Below are 18,166 nucleotides of genomic sequence, written 5' to 3'. Positions count from 1 at the left end.
TGAGATCAAGGATATGATTTAAGGGATCTGGTAGGATACTTTCTCAGGCCTTAGTCACATGGGCGTTTTTTGCCGCGATTTGCGGATCGCCGGACGCATGCGCATGCGCAAATCGCGCAAAAAAATGCTCGTCTGACTAAGGCCTCAGGCCTCGGTCAAACGGGTGATTTTCACTGCGATCTGCGCATGCGCATGCGATCGCCGTTTTTATAGAACCATTGCTTTGCAATGGTATCGGACACATGAGCGCTTTTTATGCGCTCGTCCGATTTATTATAGAACAGAAATTGCAGATCGCGCCTATTTGCGATCTGCGATTCCTGTTCTTCTCTATATGCGCTCAATGGGGCCGGCGGCAGCAGCGCCGACCCCATTGAGAACATATACTACACAAATCATTCTCCTCTGCCACAGCTGTTACAGCTGTGGCAGAGAAGAATGATGTTTGCCCACTGAATTCAATGGAGCTGGCAATACAGCCGGCTCCATTGAAAGCAATGGGCTGCGGGCGATCTCAGGATGAATTTTCGGGAAGGGCTTAAAAATATAAGCCCTTCCCTGAAAATCATCCAAAGCTGTGTAAAAAGTAAAAAAAAAATTATACTCACCTTGTCCCGGCAGACGGAGTACAGCTGCGGCCGGCCGGCAGTTCTCCTGAACTGCTGTGAGTAGTATTCAGCAGCCGGGGATTTAAAATCCCCGCCTGCTGAATGAGCTGCCTCTGATTGGTCACAGCCCTCACCAATCAGAGGCAGCTCTCACTCACCCATTCATAAATTCATGAATAGGTGAGTGAGTGCTGCCTCTGATTGGCTCAGTGCAGGGACCAATCAGGGGCAGCTCTCAGCTGAATGACAGCTGAGAGCTGCCCCTGATTGGTCCCTGCACTGAGCCAATCAGAGGCAGCTCATTCAGCAGCCGAAAATTCATCCTGAGATCGCCTGCAGCCCATTGCTTTCAATGCGCTGGACAGCGCTGCACTGCTCCGGCCCGTTTCCAATGAAACGCGGCTAGGAGCAGATTTTTCGGGCGATTTTTCGGCCCCGGTCACGTGATTTGCGGATGTGCATCCGTCATGCGATCCGCAAATCGCGGGAAAAAACACCCGTGTGACCGAGGCCTTAGGCTCACCATAAGTGAGTTAGTTTTTAAAAAAAATACTTTTCTGAAGTCTTTGACTAGGCGGAACTAGATGCTTCTATATTCACACCACCAAAAAAGCATGGGAGAATCCCTGCAAATGGGTGTTGAACTATATCTACAAACATGAAAGCTATGGTTGCCAGGGTGCCCTAGCTAAGAAGGTATCCAGATGGTATAAGGGATAGTTTTTTAACTCCATTTTATCCCAGTGGTGGTGGTGGTGGATTTTAAAGAGCTTGCACTCAGCACAGATCTTCTCATACGTGATTTAGGAGATGCTGGATATAGAAGCTTAGCTAGGGATGATATTGGATATTAGAGGCTTACCTTTCAGAATCAGCAGGACTTCAGACTTATTTAAGTTATCATAGTGACTAGCGTACCAGGTGGGAAGAGACACTAATAGCAAAAGTGGTTGTGGACTCTGATTTCTGTCTTGTTTTGGTGCATCCAAATATGGCTAATTTAACATGGGTGGGAGTGATATCGGGCCATGAAATAGTGCCCGATATCACCACTCGGGAATGAGCAATGTCCCCGCAGACGCGGCTTTGTGTCAAAACCGTCTGCCATCACTTCAAGGAAGTAGCGATCCTTTAGCCATGCTGAAGAATTAGCAAGTGTTTCCCATTGTTTTCACATCACATTGTACTCGCGTGCACCTCGCACACTGTGCTATGTTTTTTTCAGGCCTTATTAAAAACAATAGGCGAGTTGTTCCAAGGGAACTTCCGAAGATACGACATGCTGCAAATCTGTATAGCTCATATATATGACCCCATTAAAAAAAAGAGGTTCATATTCGTGTGAGATTTGTGCGTCTTGTAACGCACAAATCTCACTCGATTTTCTCGGCTGTGTGAAAGAAACCTATGGCTCATTTGCTCAGGGTTTCCTTCAAGATTCTGTAGCCTGGTTCATCACTAGCGACTACTCAGTTTCAGATGTGTGATGTGAGATGACCAGCTTTGAAACAAAAAAAGATTTTTTTTCTTTTGGGAGATGTATGCTTTATATATGCTTATGTGTGTCCACACCATGATGTGAATTGGAGTTTTTCTGGCCTGTTGCAATAATGTACAGACGCAGCAAGCATAAACATAACTGACATGGTACACTATGCCATTAATGTAGTGCACATACACTATTTACATAACGTGTTGCTCATTCACCTTACATTACAACTATGAAATACTGGCAGTTAGTTTAATGCTTGCTAAACCTATACTTAATTTGTGTTATGAGAAATTGGACTCCTTAAAGGGGTTGTGGCATTAGACACAATCCCTTTCTGAATGTGGAGCTCTGGGTTTAAGGCTGATCGACCTGGATCCAGTTCCCCCCACAGTTGGAGAAGTCATGGCCAGCCAAACATGTCCCCTGCAGTGGCTGCTTCAGGGAAAATTTAGTATTACAGGTTGGCCATTCAGATAAATGGTTATTCTGTAAAACAAGAACAGCACAAAGGTCTGACAGAGTGGCTCTCCATTCCTGCCATATAATAGAGTCCCACATAGGAGACCCTACCATGGAAACCCACTGCACCCTCGCAGGCAGGTCCTATTTCCCCTTACTATCAGTTTGTCATTCATTTAATTCATGTCTATTTTTCTTGCTTAAAGTATTATCTTACATACCTGAAGCCTTTTTATATGGAAGATATTTTAGAATGAATGGTGCTTTAAAATAAATAAATTAATTAATAATACATAATAACCTTGTATTTTTGCTTGTGTCTTTTTAGACATTTTTGTAGATTTTTTAAAAATGGTGACCCCCCCCCCCCCCCCCCCAACCTGTGATTTATCTATTAGGCCACTTTAATACTCCAAAAATTTTGGTAAGTACTGTATTTTACAGTACATCAGTATTTGTAAGCCATAACTAAGAGGGGAAAAATATAATTGAAAGATTTCCTGGTTTTGGCTTACAAATACCGATGCAAAATAATGACCAAAATATTGTCCCATAAAGGGGACTTATACTAGATTTCAAATCTGTACATATTCTGGTGAAAACGTAAAGACTTATAAACATTATCCAAGACACGCAAACAGATTATGCCTAGTGATGAGCGAGCATACTCGCTAAGGGCAGTTGCTCGATCGAGCATTGCCCGCTCAGGAGCAAAGATTCGACTGCCGGCGGCGGGCAGGGAGCTGCGGGGGAGAGCGGGAAGGAACGGAGGGGAGATGTATCTCTCCTTCTCTCCCCCCGCTCCCTCCAGCTGACTGCCACAACTCACCTGTCACCCGCGCCGGCAGCCGAACCTTTTCTCCCGAGCGGGGAGATACTCGCTAAGAACAATGCTCGATCGAACAATTGTCCTTAGCGAGTATGCTCGCTCATCTCTAATTATGCCACAACCAATGTGGCCAATTGTCTACAGGGATTGGCTCACCAAAAGAGAGGCTGTGTGAGTACTTGGATGTGTTCTTGCAGCCTCTTGTTCAGCAAGTTCTTGGTTTCATTCAGAATGGCTCTGGGCCCCCTGTTTTAAGTTAAGTGACATCATTTCACGCTACACCTATATCCTTCATTTTGTTTCTCTGGAAGCACTTAAGCATCATTTGGAGAAATATAGTAGTTACACCTGTGATTAAAGATTGTTCTGGTCTTCATATATCTCATGTCTCACAATTATTTAATGTATGATAATTCCTTATTTCTGCAAAGGAAAGGTGTATCAATGGGTGCCAAGTATTTCCCTTCCATGGCAAACTGTCACAGTGGAGGGAAGAGTATATTTTCTCTGCTAACAATGCTTTTTGTGATCTGTTTAGGAGATAGGAGGTATCACTTTGTGGCCTTCTTACGGAGATGTGTGGGTGGTGATACTGCGGACATATATATGGGTGGAGGAGGGTGATTCTGAGATCTGGGTATGTGCTGAAGGGGCTGTGTACTTGTTGGAATGAGATATGAGGGGGTTATGGATATCTGCTGTGTTGCCTACCATTACCAGGGTCGGTTCCTCTGGTTGTTGCAGGGAGGAGGGAGGGGAAAAAGTAAAAGGGGGGGGGGGGGAATGGACAGTGATGTGGCACCTGTGGATTTCCAAAGTAAGCTGGACTACCCTTTCGACCAATATATGCACAGAGTTTGGACACTTGATTTTTCCGGAAGAAACATATTTTTTATTTTTTCTCTTTTCTAAGTTTCTTGCATCCTGTTTGGACTTAGAAGTAAAAGAGAGACTTTTCGGGTGGGGTGGTATAATGTTCTGTTTTGTAGGGTTATTTTGCCTATTTTGCTTATATGTGTTGTGCAGTGTCTTCTGTACACCGAAGTGTGCGTTAAAAGAAAAAAAATGGAGGCAGCACATTTGTGTTGTCTCCACAAAAGTTTAATAAAAAATTATTTAAATAAAAAAAACCCAACAATGCTTTTTGTGTTTACTTACAGGATACATCCTAACGATGTCAATTTTAAAACCTGAACTTGCATGGTTGTCCTGCTGAAATTATTACAACATATACTTTTAGGAAAGATATAGCAGGCAACATTCTTACAGGCAACAGTAATCACCCTCATCATACAAATAGGTCAATAGAAGGAAAATTTTTACGTGCAAGAAAAAATTGCAACAAGAATCAGAATTCATCACACTTGCACAAAAGGGCATATTCTCCATGGTTATTAGCGCAAAGAACAGTTGAAAAGAAATTCTGGTCCAATTCGTTGACAGAAGGGAATTGGAAGCTTGAAATTATAGAGAAGATCAAACCAGTGCTAATATTATAGATTAGCAAGTGGTTCCAACAGATCAAACTAATTGTGCTTCAATATAGTTGTAGGATTATGTCAAGGCATTGCAGGACTGTGCTAAGGAGAGTGCTAACTCTGGGCATTGTCACCTAGTTTAGCTAGTTCTTACCAACAGGAAAGAAATGGTTGAGGAAGTAAGGGTGGCTGGTACCTTGCGAGGTAGTGATCATGCCATCATTGAATTTAAGATAACAAGGGGAGTAAGGCCTGAGATGACTTAGACTTCAAGCTTGGATTTCAGAAAGGCAGAGTTTAATGGACTGAGAAAGAGAGTAGGAAGGATCCAATGGCTGGATGTTCTTAAGGACAGAAATGTCCAATAAGGATGGGAGATTTTGTGAAATGAGTTGCTCAAAGCACAATCATTAACCATACTTAAAAGAAGAAAGAATGGGAAGCATTTAAAGAGAGATATCAGCAAAGTAACTAAACGCAGGATCGTACAAGCCATCGTTTTCCCCATAGCCATGTATGGATGTTAGAGCTGGGCTGTGAAAAAAGCTAATAGAAGGAGGATTGATGCGTTCAAGCTGTGGTGCTGGTAAAAGCTGCTGCAAATACCCTGGACAGCAGGAGTAGCAAACAAAGAAGTCCTGAATCATAAAAGACCCAATATATCACTGGAGGACAAGATGACCAGGCTCAGGCTCACTTATTTTGGCCAAATTGCTAGAAAAATTTATAATGCTTGGACAGATCAATGGCAAAAGAAGATCATGTAAAGACATGTGAAAAAAGACTTGGAAATACTAATAGATCATAGACTGAACATGAGTCAACAGTGTGATGCAGCAACGAAAAAAGGCAAACACAATTCTGCGTTTTATTAAGAGAAGCTTAGAGTCTAGATCACATCAGGTAATTATTCCCTCTACTCTTCCTTGGTCAGACCTCATCTAGAATACTGTGTCCAGTTCTGGGAACCCCAATTTAAAGAAGACATTGACAAACTGGAGCAAGTTCAGAGAAGAGCTACCATGATGGTGAGCAGTCTGCAAATTATGTCATATGAGGAACAGTTAAAAAATATAAGACTGTTTAGCTTGCAAAAAAGAAGTCTGAGAGGAGACTTTATAGCTGTCTATAATCTGAAGGTCTGTCACAGTGCAGAGGGATCAGCCCTATTTTCATTTGCACAAGTAAGACTAGAAGCAATGGGATGAAACTGAAAGGTAGGGGACACAGATTAGATATTACAAGAATACTTTTGACAGTGAAGGGTGATGAATAGTTGCCGCAGGAGGTAACGAGTTTTCTTTCAATGGAAGTCTTCAAACAGAGGTTGGACAGACATCCATCTAGGGTAATTTAGTGAATCCTATATTGGGCAGGGGGTTGGACCTGATGACCCTGGAGGTCTCTTCCAACTCTACAATTCTATTATTCTAGTCACTTTTACTTTAAAAAGAGAAACCTAGCTACATTGTCAAGGTTTTTATAAGTGTGGACAGTCAAGATACAGAACATGTTTTTCTGTCTTGCAATGCAACTTTTTCTCCAATTCAACTCACACGCAGTTTATTCAACTGCAATTCTGAACTGGTGATCTATGTCATAGTATGTACTTAGTGTGACAAGCTGTATGTTAAGTGTACGACCCAAAAATTCAAGATATGAATATTGGGGCATCTGAATTATGTGGCCAAACAGAACAAGGAGTCACTGGATATCTAATGCATCTAGACACTTTATTTCTATATATGAAGGTGATATAACTTCTTTCAGGACCTTTGCAACTAAAGAAAAGTTTAGAAAAATCCAAGAGGAGAAGACTTACATCAGTTGCTGAATCAAAAGCATTTTGGATGTTTAACCTAAATACTGTTGCCAATTATGGATTAAATATGAAACAAGAGTTTTTACATTATTAACCCCTTGAGTGGCACGCCCGGAAAATTTCCGGGACGTGCTCCACTGCTCATAGCAACATAGCCCGGAAGATTTCCGGGCTATGTATCACTATGGGAGCTGCAGAGCACAATGCCACAAGCTGTGGCAGTGTGCTCTGCCTGCACAGACCCACAGAGAACAAAGCAAGGGCTTTGAAAAACCAGCAGAAGATATTGCCGATATGCCGGCAATCTCCTGCTTTGTTTACAGGTTGCCATAGAGACCATCGGCTTGTCAGAAGCAAGCCGATGGTCTCTGTGGCAGGGAGAGCTGGTTGTTAGCTTTCAGAGGACAGCTAGGTACCAGCTCTTACAGCAGAGATCAGAGAAAACCTCCGATCTCTGCTGTGTTAACCCCTTACATGCTGCAGTCTATGTGACTGCAGCATGTAAAGGGCTGTCACTGCAGCATGTAAACGGCTGTCACCATCGGACCCCTGGAATGTGATCAGGGGTCCTGATGGGTCCCTGTGGAAGTCCCCTAAAGGGACAAAAAAAAAAAATTAAAAAAAAAAAAAAAAAGTAAAAAAATTATAAAAAAAATAATAAAAAACACTTGTCTCCCTTTACTTTGTAAAAAATCAAAAATACAATCACACATGTGGTATCCATGCATCGTAATGACCCAGAGAAGGAAGTTAATACATTATTTAACCCCTTAATGACATGGCCCCTTTTTTTCTTTTTTCTCATTTCTTTTTTTCCTCCCCCCTGTTTAAAAAATCACAACTTGTCCCGCAAAAAACAAGCCCTCATATGGCCGTGTCAATGGAAAAATGAAAAAGTTATGGCTCTTGAGACACAACTGCAAAATTTGTTGAAATTCAATGATTAGACCATTTTAAAAAACCTGCCCTGGTGGGCACGACAGGGTGGTAGGAAACCCACCACTCAAGGGGTTAAATGGTGCTTCCCAGCTTTCTGGCTTTCACCTTATTTGTTTATCATTAGGGTAGGTTTCAGGACATTGCTCCAAATTTTTTTCATTCAATCCAAATCTCATCCAAACCATAGATTTTGTCCATTGCTCTCCTCATCCACTAGGACATTTTGACCAATTTCTTTTGTCCTATCCACATTTCATCCAATTGCTTTCCTCGTCCAGTAAGACATTTGACATTTCGCCATTGATACTTTATGCCATACCTATAGTCTATACGAAATCACAGTCGTCACCTCTTGACCTAATACTGTAGTAAAAAAATTGTAATTTCAAAAATTTTTAAATGATCACATGACGGTGACATCATTTCAGGTCCTGTAGTGCAAGCGCTGAAGGACCTATGGTGACATCAATCATACACAGATTGACAGGCATTTTAAATGAAGAAATAAGCAAGAACAAATAGGCCAAGCCACAACATAGTTCATGACCTAAATGAAGTATGATATGTGGTGAAAAAACAATGTCAGAATTTGCAAAGTTATTCTATGTTAAATTGACACATGTCAGATTTCTAAAACTTATACTGGTCATTAAGGCGCAAACAAGCTTGGTCACTAAGGGTTAACTACAAGTGGCTCAGAATCACTTTTGCGTTTCCAATGCTAAGTGGATAAAATCTAGGTTCGACATAGTAATACATAGGACAAATTGAGATTAGACAAATTATCCGCCCGGACGAGTTTTTCCTTGGACAAACTTATGAAAGGACAAGAAAATCTTGGACCAACTGCCCTCAAATCTTAGGGCAATATATGATATTGTTTTTCTTTCCATTTAAAGATAGAGAATATCTTAGTAATATGTCTTATTCACATTGGCATCGGTAATCTTTAAGAAGGTTTATGGGCTTTTTTGGATCTAGTTCATTAATATGAGGTGCTGCAGTTTATCATGTTGTTTAGCAGTAGGAAACTTGATCTATATTTTTGTTGCTGTTTTAGGTTATCAACACGTGATCATGAGGATATTATATTTCGATTTTTCTATCTTCTTTTTTTCTATGATAAGTCATGGCAGTTAAATTAATTGCAAATATATTATGATGTAATAAGACACAAAGTTTTGTCTTTTCAGTTTGGTAAAGCTGCCTGATGTAATTTACCTTGATTGTTGACTCACTGAATAGTTAGATCTATGTTATATATGTGAATAGAAGTAAAAATGTGATTTAATAGTTGATACACTGCAGTATATAGTTGACGTTAGATGTTTGGCAGACACATTATGTGCAAATGTCTGGTACTTTATGTACTTGTCACCATGACAACAGCAGATGTCTAGCGAATGCTTTGAGGTAAGCCGAGCATGCTCTGCAGGTCAACACAGTTTGGATCTGATGACATCAATAACACACATATTACGTACATCTAACATTGGAGAATTGGATGTTTTGGCTTGTAATCTGGATGCAGTCAGGTAATTGAGGAGTCCACTTTTACTTCTGGGTATTACCCTTGTTTACATGTATTCTTTCACATTGTTTCAAGTGTCATGTGATTATGACTTTATGTATCTGTTAGTGCATTGATGTTTTAAATCGTTGACATTATGCCATGACTCTGTTGGCTCTTTAAACACATAGGGGGTACTATTGGATGTGACGTTTTACCAACGCTTGTGACTTGAATAAAAGCTTCATTTTATATCTCTGTTCTGATTAGCTGGATTTCAATCATTTAAGAAAACTTAAGGACTTTATATGTGATATATGTATTTTTTGTAATATACATATAGTCTTTGTCTTCATCAAATTAAACAAAGATAAAGGTGAATGATGTAATTAAATTAAAAACACAAAAAGATTGACTGTGCAATAAAAAATTAACCAACAAAAAAAGTCAGAGATATGCCATTTCCTTCTGTGCAAAAAGTGCTACTGCACCTGTCTTACCTGGATTCCAAGTCTTTACATATAAAAGAAATATTAAAAATATCATACTGATTTATCTAAAATGTTAATAAAGAGTTTAATTTTTGCTTAACTTAAACTAGGCTTATATGAAAGCAATTATGAAAAAGAAGCTAGCAATTATGCAAAATTTCAGTACATTTAATCACTTAACAAATTTGACATTTTACCTTTTTATTTAAGCTTTGTTTGTAAATTAGTTTGTTGTGCTAGCATCTAAACTCCAACAGAGACAAAGTTCTTAAAAGAGTAATCATTTTTTAATACGCTCATATTGTTGTTATATATTGCATGTGCTATTTAAATTCATCTACTGCAGCAAACACATTGCATGCATCTATCATCTGGATTACACTTGTATTAATAGAGATAAATGACGAAACATAATCAGTAGCAGCTCTCAAAGTTAATCATTGCATCTGAACTATGGGAAACACTTAATTACTCTCATTTGCAGGCACAATTTAATAAGAGGGCATTAGCTAAATGAAAAGAATACAGAACAAACATACAAAATAGTTATGCAATCATTAAAAAGAAACTCTGACAGTGCAGGTGACAACACTTGAAGGATAAATTACCATAATGCCCTAAATACTGAGCTGTCAGCATGTTAATGCAGTGATGAGATATCCTGGGAATCTCAGTACTATAGCTGTCAAAAGCCAGCACATCAATCACTACTCTCTGGTTTACTGATCATTACTGCAGTTAAAAAGGGGAGCAGATATAAACTATGTTCACATGGCATCCTTGCTCATATTTTGATAGAGATTATGGTTTAGATTTCACAGGTTTAAAATGGGTAAAATTAGAGGAATCTACAACAGAATAGATCTGCGTGGAGAAAGCTGTATGGTGGTTCACAGAGCATCAAGAACACTGTGTGCCGCTAAATGGTTCTTTGTCGGGAACTGGATATCTAGATGTTGTTTCTACTGGAGAATATCTCCATAAGATAGGGTTCAAGTGTAGCCCTTTTTCTAATCACTATATTTAAAATAAATGGGAAAATTATACCACAACCAAATGATCAACTTCATGAGGCTCAAATAATGAGTAATTAATTCATAACACTTATCGTCCTCTCTTATACACATAATTATATTTACAAGCTTATATTATAATTAGAGATGAGCGAGCACCAAAATGCTCAGGTGCTCGTTGCTCGAGTCGAGCTTTCCGCGATGCTCGAGGGTTCGTTTCGAGTAACGAACTCCATTGAAGTCAATGGGCGACTCGAGCATTTTTGTATATCGCCGATGCTCGCTAAGGTTTTCATTTGTGCAAATCTGCAAAACCTACGAAAGTGATGGAAACGACACAGAAACAGATAGGGCAGGCGAGGGGCAACATGCAGGGCTGCATCTCAGGTTTCCAGGTCTCACTATTAAGCCACAATTGTGGCAAGAGTGGGCCCCTCCTACCCCTAACAATTTTTACTTCGGACAAACCCTCATTAGCAAGGCAAACCTTAGCTAAGCACCACACTACCTCCAACCAAGCACAATAACTGCCTGCGGGACACACCGCTGCCTCTTCTCGAGGGTTACATGCTGCCCAACCCCCCCCCCCCCCCCCCGCCCAACCCTGCGTCCACAGCGCACACAAAAGTGCCCCTGTGCAGCCCGCAGCTGCCCTCATGCCACACGCTGGCCTCATAGCCACACCACCCTCATGTCTATTTATAAGTGCGTCTGCCATGAGGAGGAACCGGAGGCACACACTGCAGAGGGTTGGCAGGGCCAGGCAGCGACCCTCTTTGAAAGTGTGGGCGATAGCCCACAATGCTGTTGAGAATTGATAATAGATTGACGTTCCATCTTCCTTCCAATCCTTTGCCACCTCCGTCAGGAGCTGCAAACGAGGGCATATAGGGGAGTCCACTGCCAGCCCAGCACTTCTACACATCTCCACAATGCAGCTATACTCGGTGTGGGTAGTATGTGAGCGGGCCCTGGGTCAGCCTCTGTCCCAGCAAACACCCTTAGTGGCCCGAGGTGCTGCGAGTGACATAGCAATAGGGACTCCATGTGTCCACACACTACTCATTCTGTTTGGGTGTCGGATACCTCATCGACAACGCAAGGGGTAAACCATCTGCACTCTGCACCCTACCCAAGTCTGTCAGTGTTTTGGGGACAGACAGGTAAAACACCTCAATGGGAAGTCTCTGTGCACCCGCAGCATGGGTGGCCCCCAGGAACCCACAGACGGTACATAGGGAAATCCCATTGCAGTGCCCCCGATAGCTGAGGTTACGTGAAAATACATGTTGGCTTTGGCCCACACGCCATGCCCTAGACATTCGTGGTTTCTTTAAAAGTGCCAAGCAGGTACAACTCCACTATGGCAAGTCTGTGTGCACCAGCAGCATGGGTGGCTAGCAGGAACATATAGACGGTACAGAAAGAAATCCCATTGCAGTGCCCCGGATAGCTGCGGTTACGTGAGGGGAAATACATGCTGGCTGCGACCCACACAGCATTCCCTAGACATTCGTGTTTCCTTAAAAGTGCCAGGCAGGTACAACTCTGCTATGGCAAGTCTGTGTGCACCCGCAGCATATGTGGCTAGCAGGAACACACAGACGGTACAGAAAGAAATCCCATTGCAGTGCCCCGGATAGCTGCGGTTGGGTGAGAGGAAATACATGTTGGCTGCGGCCCATACTTCATGCCCTAGACATTCTGTTTTTTCTTTTAAAGTGCCAGGCAGGTGCAACTCCGCTATGGCAAGTCTGTGTGCACCCGCAGCATGGGTGGCTAACAGGAACACACAGACGGTACAGAAAGAAATCCCATTGCAGTGCCCCGCATAGCTGCGGTTACGTGAGAGGAAATACATGTTGGCTTTGGCCCACACGCCATGCCCTAGACATTCGTGGTTTCTTTAAACGTGCCAGGCAGGTACAACTCCGATATGGCAAGTCTGTGTGCACCCACAGCATGGGTGGCTAGCAGGAACACACAGACGGTATATAAAGAAATCCCATTGTAGAGCCCCGGATAGCTGCGGTTACGTGAGAGGAAATACATGTTGGCTGCGGCCCACACGCCATGCCCTAGTCAGTCTGGGTTGTTTTTCGGGCCAGATAGGTAGAACACCGCGATGGGAAGACTCAGTGCACCCATAGTATAAACAGACCCCTGTAATATTCCTGTAGCAAAGGTATAAGTTGACCCCAGTAACAGTTATGTTGCAGAAGTCTAGGGAGACCCCAGTAACATTTCTGTAGTAACAGTATAGACAGACCCCTGTAACATTTCTGTAGCAGAAGTATAGGCAGACCCCAGTAACATTTCTGTTGCAACAGTATAGACCGAGCCGAGTGACATTTCTGTAGTAACAGTAGAGCAGACCCCAGTAACATTTCAGTAGCAGCAGTATATGCAGACCCCTGTAACATTTCAGTAGCAGCAGTACAGACAGAGCCCAGTATTTGTAACATTTCAGTAGTAACAGAATAGACAGACCCCAGTAACATTTCTGTTGTAACAGTATAGACCGAGCCAAGTGACATTTCTGTAGTAACAGTAGAGGCAGACCCCAGTAACATTTCAGTAGCAGCAGTACAGGCAGAGCCCAGTATTTGTAACATTTCAGTAGTAACACTATAGACAGATCCCAGTAACATTTCTGTAGCAGAAGTATAGGCAGACCCCTGTAAAATTCAAGTGGCAGCAGTATAGGCAGACCGTTGTAACATGTAAGTGGCAGCAGTATAGGCAGACCCCTGTAACTTTCTCGTAGCAGAAGTATAGGCAAGCAGGCAGACCCCAGTAAAATTTCTGCAGTAATAGTATAGGCCAACCTCTGAAACATTGTGATAGCATGAGCGTAGGCGAATGCCGGAAAAATTAGTTGGATAATAGTGTAGGCATGGGCCCGAAAGATTAGTGTACCAAGAGTACAAGTGTACCTCTAAAAAATTTATCAACCGAGAGGGCAGGTGAAACCCATGAACATTTATTTAAAGATACAGCTCCCTGTTGCTTAATTTGTGACAGAGCCTGTTGAAAAAATTGGTTCATTTAACAGTCTTAATACTTTTGAGACTTAGAAAAATTGTAAAAACATTGGTAGATGTAGATGAGCCTTTTGGGCCGCAGAAAAATTGGTCATTCAGCGGGATGACATGTTGTTTCTGGAGGAGGAGTAGCAGGAGGAGGACTAATGTCAGAGACAGATTGACAAAGAAAAATGCCCCGTTTTCCCAGTGATAGAGAAGAGTGCTTTTATCTGCGGTTACAGCGATAAGAATCTTTAGTTTCCGCTGCTCTCCGCCGGTGGAGAAGAGAAGTCTGGGGAAATCCAGGCTTTGTTCATCTTTATGAGTGTAAGCATGTCGGCACTGGCAGTTGACAGGTGGGTACACTTGTCTGTGATGATTCCCCCAGCTGCACTAAACGCCCTCTCTGACAAGACGCTAGCGGCAGGGCAAGCCAGCACCTCCAGGGCATACAGCGCAAGTTCGTGCCACGTGTCCAGCTTTGACACCCAATAGTTGTGTGGAGCTGAGGCATCACGGAGGACGGTGGTACGATCGGCTATGTACTCCCTCACCATCTTTTTACAGTGCTCCCTCCGACTCAGCATTGACTTGGGAGTGGTGACGCAGTCTTGCTGGGGAGCCATAAAGCTGGCAAAGGCCTTGGAGAGTGTTCCCCTGCCTGCGCCGAACATGCTGCCTGATCTCCGTGCCTCTCCTGCTACTTGGCCCTTGGAACTGCGCCTTCTGCCGCTAGCACTGTCGGATGGGAAGTTTACCATCAGTTTGTCCACCAGGGCCCTGTGGTATTGCATCACTCTCGAACCCCTTTCCTCTTCAGTAAAGAGAGTGGAAAGGTTCTCCTTATTCCCAGTAATCCGTAGTGGTCAGAATGCGTCTAACGCGAGGGTCACGAGAAAGGCAGCCTAACATGAAGTCAGCCATGTGTGCCAGGGTGTCAGTATGCAAGACATGGCTGTCCTCACTAGGAAGATCACTTTCAGGATCCTCCTCCTCCTCGTCCACAGGCCATACACGCTGAACAGATGGGAGTCAAGCAGCATGGGTACACTCTGCAGTGGGCTCAGCTGTCTCTTCCCCTCCTCCTCCTGCTCCTCCCCCTCCTCCTCCTCCTCCTCCTCCAAAATGCGCTGAGATATAGACATGAGGGTGCTCAGACTATCAAGCGAATACTCTCTTCCCCTGTCTCCTGTTCCGACCGCAAAGCGTCAGCCTTTATGCTTTGCAGCGAACTTCTCAGCAGGCATAGCAGAGGAATGGTGACGCTAATGATTGCAGCATCGCCGCTCACCATCTGGGTAGACTCCTCAAAGTTTCCGAGGACCTGGCAGATGTCTGCCATCCAGGCCCACTCCTCGGTAAAGAATTGGGGAGGCTGAATCCCACTACGCCGCCCATGTTGGAGTTGGTATTCCACTATTGCTCTACGCTGCTCATAGGGCCTAGCCAACATGTGGAGCATAGAATTCCACCGTGTGGGCACGTCGCACCGCAGCCGATGCTCTGGCAGATTAAACCGATGTTGCAGGGTCCGCAGGGTGGCAGCGTGCGTGGTGGACTTGCGGAAATGTGCGCAGACGCGGCGCACCTTGCCGAGCAGGTCTGACAAGTGCGGGTAGTTTTTCAGAAACCGCTGAACCACCAGATTGAAGACGTGGGCCAGGCATGAAAAATAGTGGCAACTGGGAACCGAGTAGCATGGGACCTCCACCGCCATCATGTTTTTGAAAGCCTCCGTTTCCACAAGCCTGTACAGCAGCATCTCCAGGCTGATCAATTTGAGCGTGCGGGTGCGGGTGCGTGGCGGCGTATTTGCACTTCAAGGCTTGCGCTAGTGACAGCTGGATACTGCGCTGAGAGACATTGCTGGATGGGCCCGAGGACAGCGGAGGTGAGGGTGTGGGTGCAGGCCAGGAGACGGTAGTGCCTGTGTCCTGAGAGGGGGGTTGGATCTGAGTGGCAGGTTGGGGCACAGGGGGAGAGGCAGTGGTGCGTCCCGGAGGCAGTGAACGGCCTTCGTCCCACCTCATGGGGTGCTTGGCCATCATATGCCTGCGCATGCTGATGATGGTGAGGCTGGTACTGGTGGCTCCCCGGCTGATCTTGGCACGACACAGGTTGCACACCACTGTTCGTCGGTCGTCCGCGCTCTCACTGAAAAACATCCACACCTTTGAAGACCTAGGCCTCTGCAGGGTGGCTTGGCGCAAGGGGGTGCTTTGGGAAACAGTTGGAGGAGTCTTCGCTCTGGCCCTGCCTCTAACCCTGCCCACCCCACTGTCTCTTCCAACCTGTCCTGCTGCTGCACTTGCCTCCCCCTCTGAAGACCTCTCCTCAGTTGGCTTAGCGAACCAGGTGGGGTCAGTCACCTCATTGTCCAGCGGCTCTTCCTCCAAATCCTCTGTGCGCTCCTCCCTCGGACTTACTGCCCTTAATACTACCTCACAGATAGACAACTGTGTCTCATCATCATCGACCTCCAAACCCACTGAAAGCTCTTGAGACAGTTGCCAGAAGTCCCCAGCCTCATCCCCCGGACCCCAGGAACTTTCCAAAGGTTGGGCATCGGTCACGACAAACTCCTCAGGTGGAAGAGGAACCATTTTTTCCCAATCAAGGCAGGGGCCCGAGAACAGTTCCTGGGAGTCTGCCTGCTCATCTGAATGTGTCATTTTCATGGAGTGAGGAGGCTGTGAGGAAGGAGGAGCAGCAGCGGGAGCATTCAGAGTTGCAGCAGTGGACGGTGTAGAAGACTGGGTTGTCGATACATTGCTGGATGCATTTTCTGCTATCCACGACAGGACCTGCTCACACTGCTCATTTTGTAATAAAGGTCTACCACGTGGACCCATAAACTGTGATATGAAGCTGGGGACCCCAGAAACTTGCCTCTCTCCTAATCCCGCAGCAGCCGGCTGCGATTCACCTGGACCAGGAACTCGGCCTGTGCCCACACCCTCACTTGGACCTCCGCATCCTTGCCCGCGTCCACAGCCATATCATCTAGGCCTAACCCTACCCCTCAGCATGGTGTATTTTGAATACAGCAGACACAGAGCATTGTAAAAAATTAGGCAATTATTTGCCTGCACTTGGACGCTGGCAACGGTTATGTTACGCACACTGTAGTGAGCCATTACTACAACTCCTAGCAGCCACGCAGTAAACTGCACACGCGCACAGGTAGCCCTAAGGAGGATTTTTTTTTCAGATGTTTTTGAAAAAACCAGGAGCCTAGATAGCGTGTATATGTCCTTCCCTCTATCAGCGTCTGTGGCCATACGTTGTGCGTGAAGTTGACGGGACGCACAGAGCGGTGTAAAAAATTAGGCAATTATTTGCCTGCTCTTGGAGGCTGGCAGCGGTTATGTAACGCACACTATGGGCCAAAAAAAATTATACGCTGGGCTGCAGAAAGGCCTAGCTGGCTAATAGTGAGCCACTACAACAGTAATGCACACACTCACAGGTAGCCCTAAGGAGGAACTTTTTTGGGGTACTTGTTGACAGGATTCTAGACTACCACTGTCCCTTCCTGACCACTACTGGCCTATACTCTGTATAATTGGCTGCAGACTGACAACCCAATAGTCTGCAGAGCCCAAGATGAAAAAAAAAAATAAGTGCAAACTGCTCCCAGCTGCCACCACAGTAATGCACACAGTCAGAGGTAGCCCTAAGAAGGACCGTTGGGGTTCTTGTAGACAGGATCCTACACTACCACTTTCCGTATCTCAGCAGCACTTTCCCTGTACTCTGTATAATAGACTGCAGACTGAGAACGCTATAGCTGTAATGGCCTGCACAGCCCGAGATGAAAAAAAACATTTGTGCAAAACTACTCCCAGCCAGCCACAACAGTAATGCACACGGTCAGATGTGGCCCTAAGAAAGACTGTTGGGGTTCATGAAGACGCTAACACTCTCCCTATAGCACCTGTAGCACTCTCCCTAATCTCTGCCAGCGTGTGTCTGAGGCAAGCAGCGGGCGGGACTGCTTTATATACTCGGCGGTCACTTGATCTCGCCCAGCCACTCACTGCAGGGGGGTGGGATAGGGCTGGAACGTCACAGGAGGAAGTTGAAATGCCTTCTCTGCATGTCTATTGGCCAGAAAACGGCGCAAAACATGCAGGGAAGAAAATGGAATTGACTCGAGTACCGCGTGGTGCTCGTCTCGAGTAACGAGCCTCTCGAGTACCCTAATACTCGAGCGAGCATCAAGCTCAGACGAGTACGTTTGCTCATCTCTAATTATAATATAAGCTTGTAACGTTACAACATCGGATTTAGAAACCATGGGGCCCTGGGCAAAGGATTTGGTGAGGGCCCTTGTTCCCCCTTGCAAACAGCTATCACAGAAGCCCCTAAAAATTGAATGGGGTTTAATTAGTATGGAAAGATATTTTTTGTTGGAAAAATGTGATTTATTTTTTTTTTTTTGCAAAAGAATCTTTAAAATAAAATAAAGCAGAACAGCTGATCCACGGGAATCCTGG

The sequence above is a fragment of the Eleutherodactylus coqui genome, chromosome 2 (genome assembly GCF_035609145.1).
Source record: "Eleutherodactylus coqui strain aEleCoq1 chromosome 2, aEleCoq1.hap1, whole genome shotgun sequence".
NCBI classification, from domain to species: domain Eukaryota; kingdom Metazoa; phylum Chordata; class Amphibia; order Anura; family Eleutherodactylidae; genus Eleutherodactylus; species Eleutherodactylus coqui.
The sequence above is the reverse complement of the archived record's forward strand: the minus strand, read 5'-3'. Positions refer to the sequence as shown.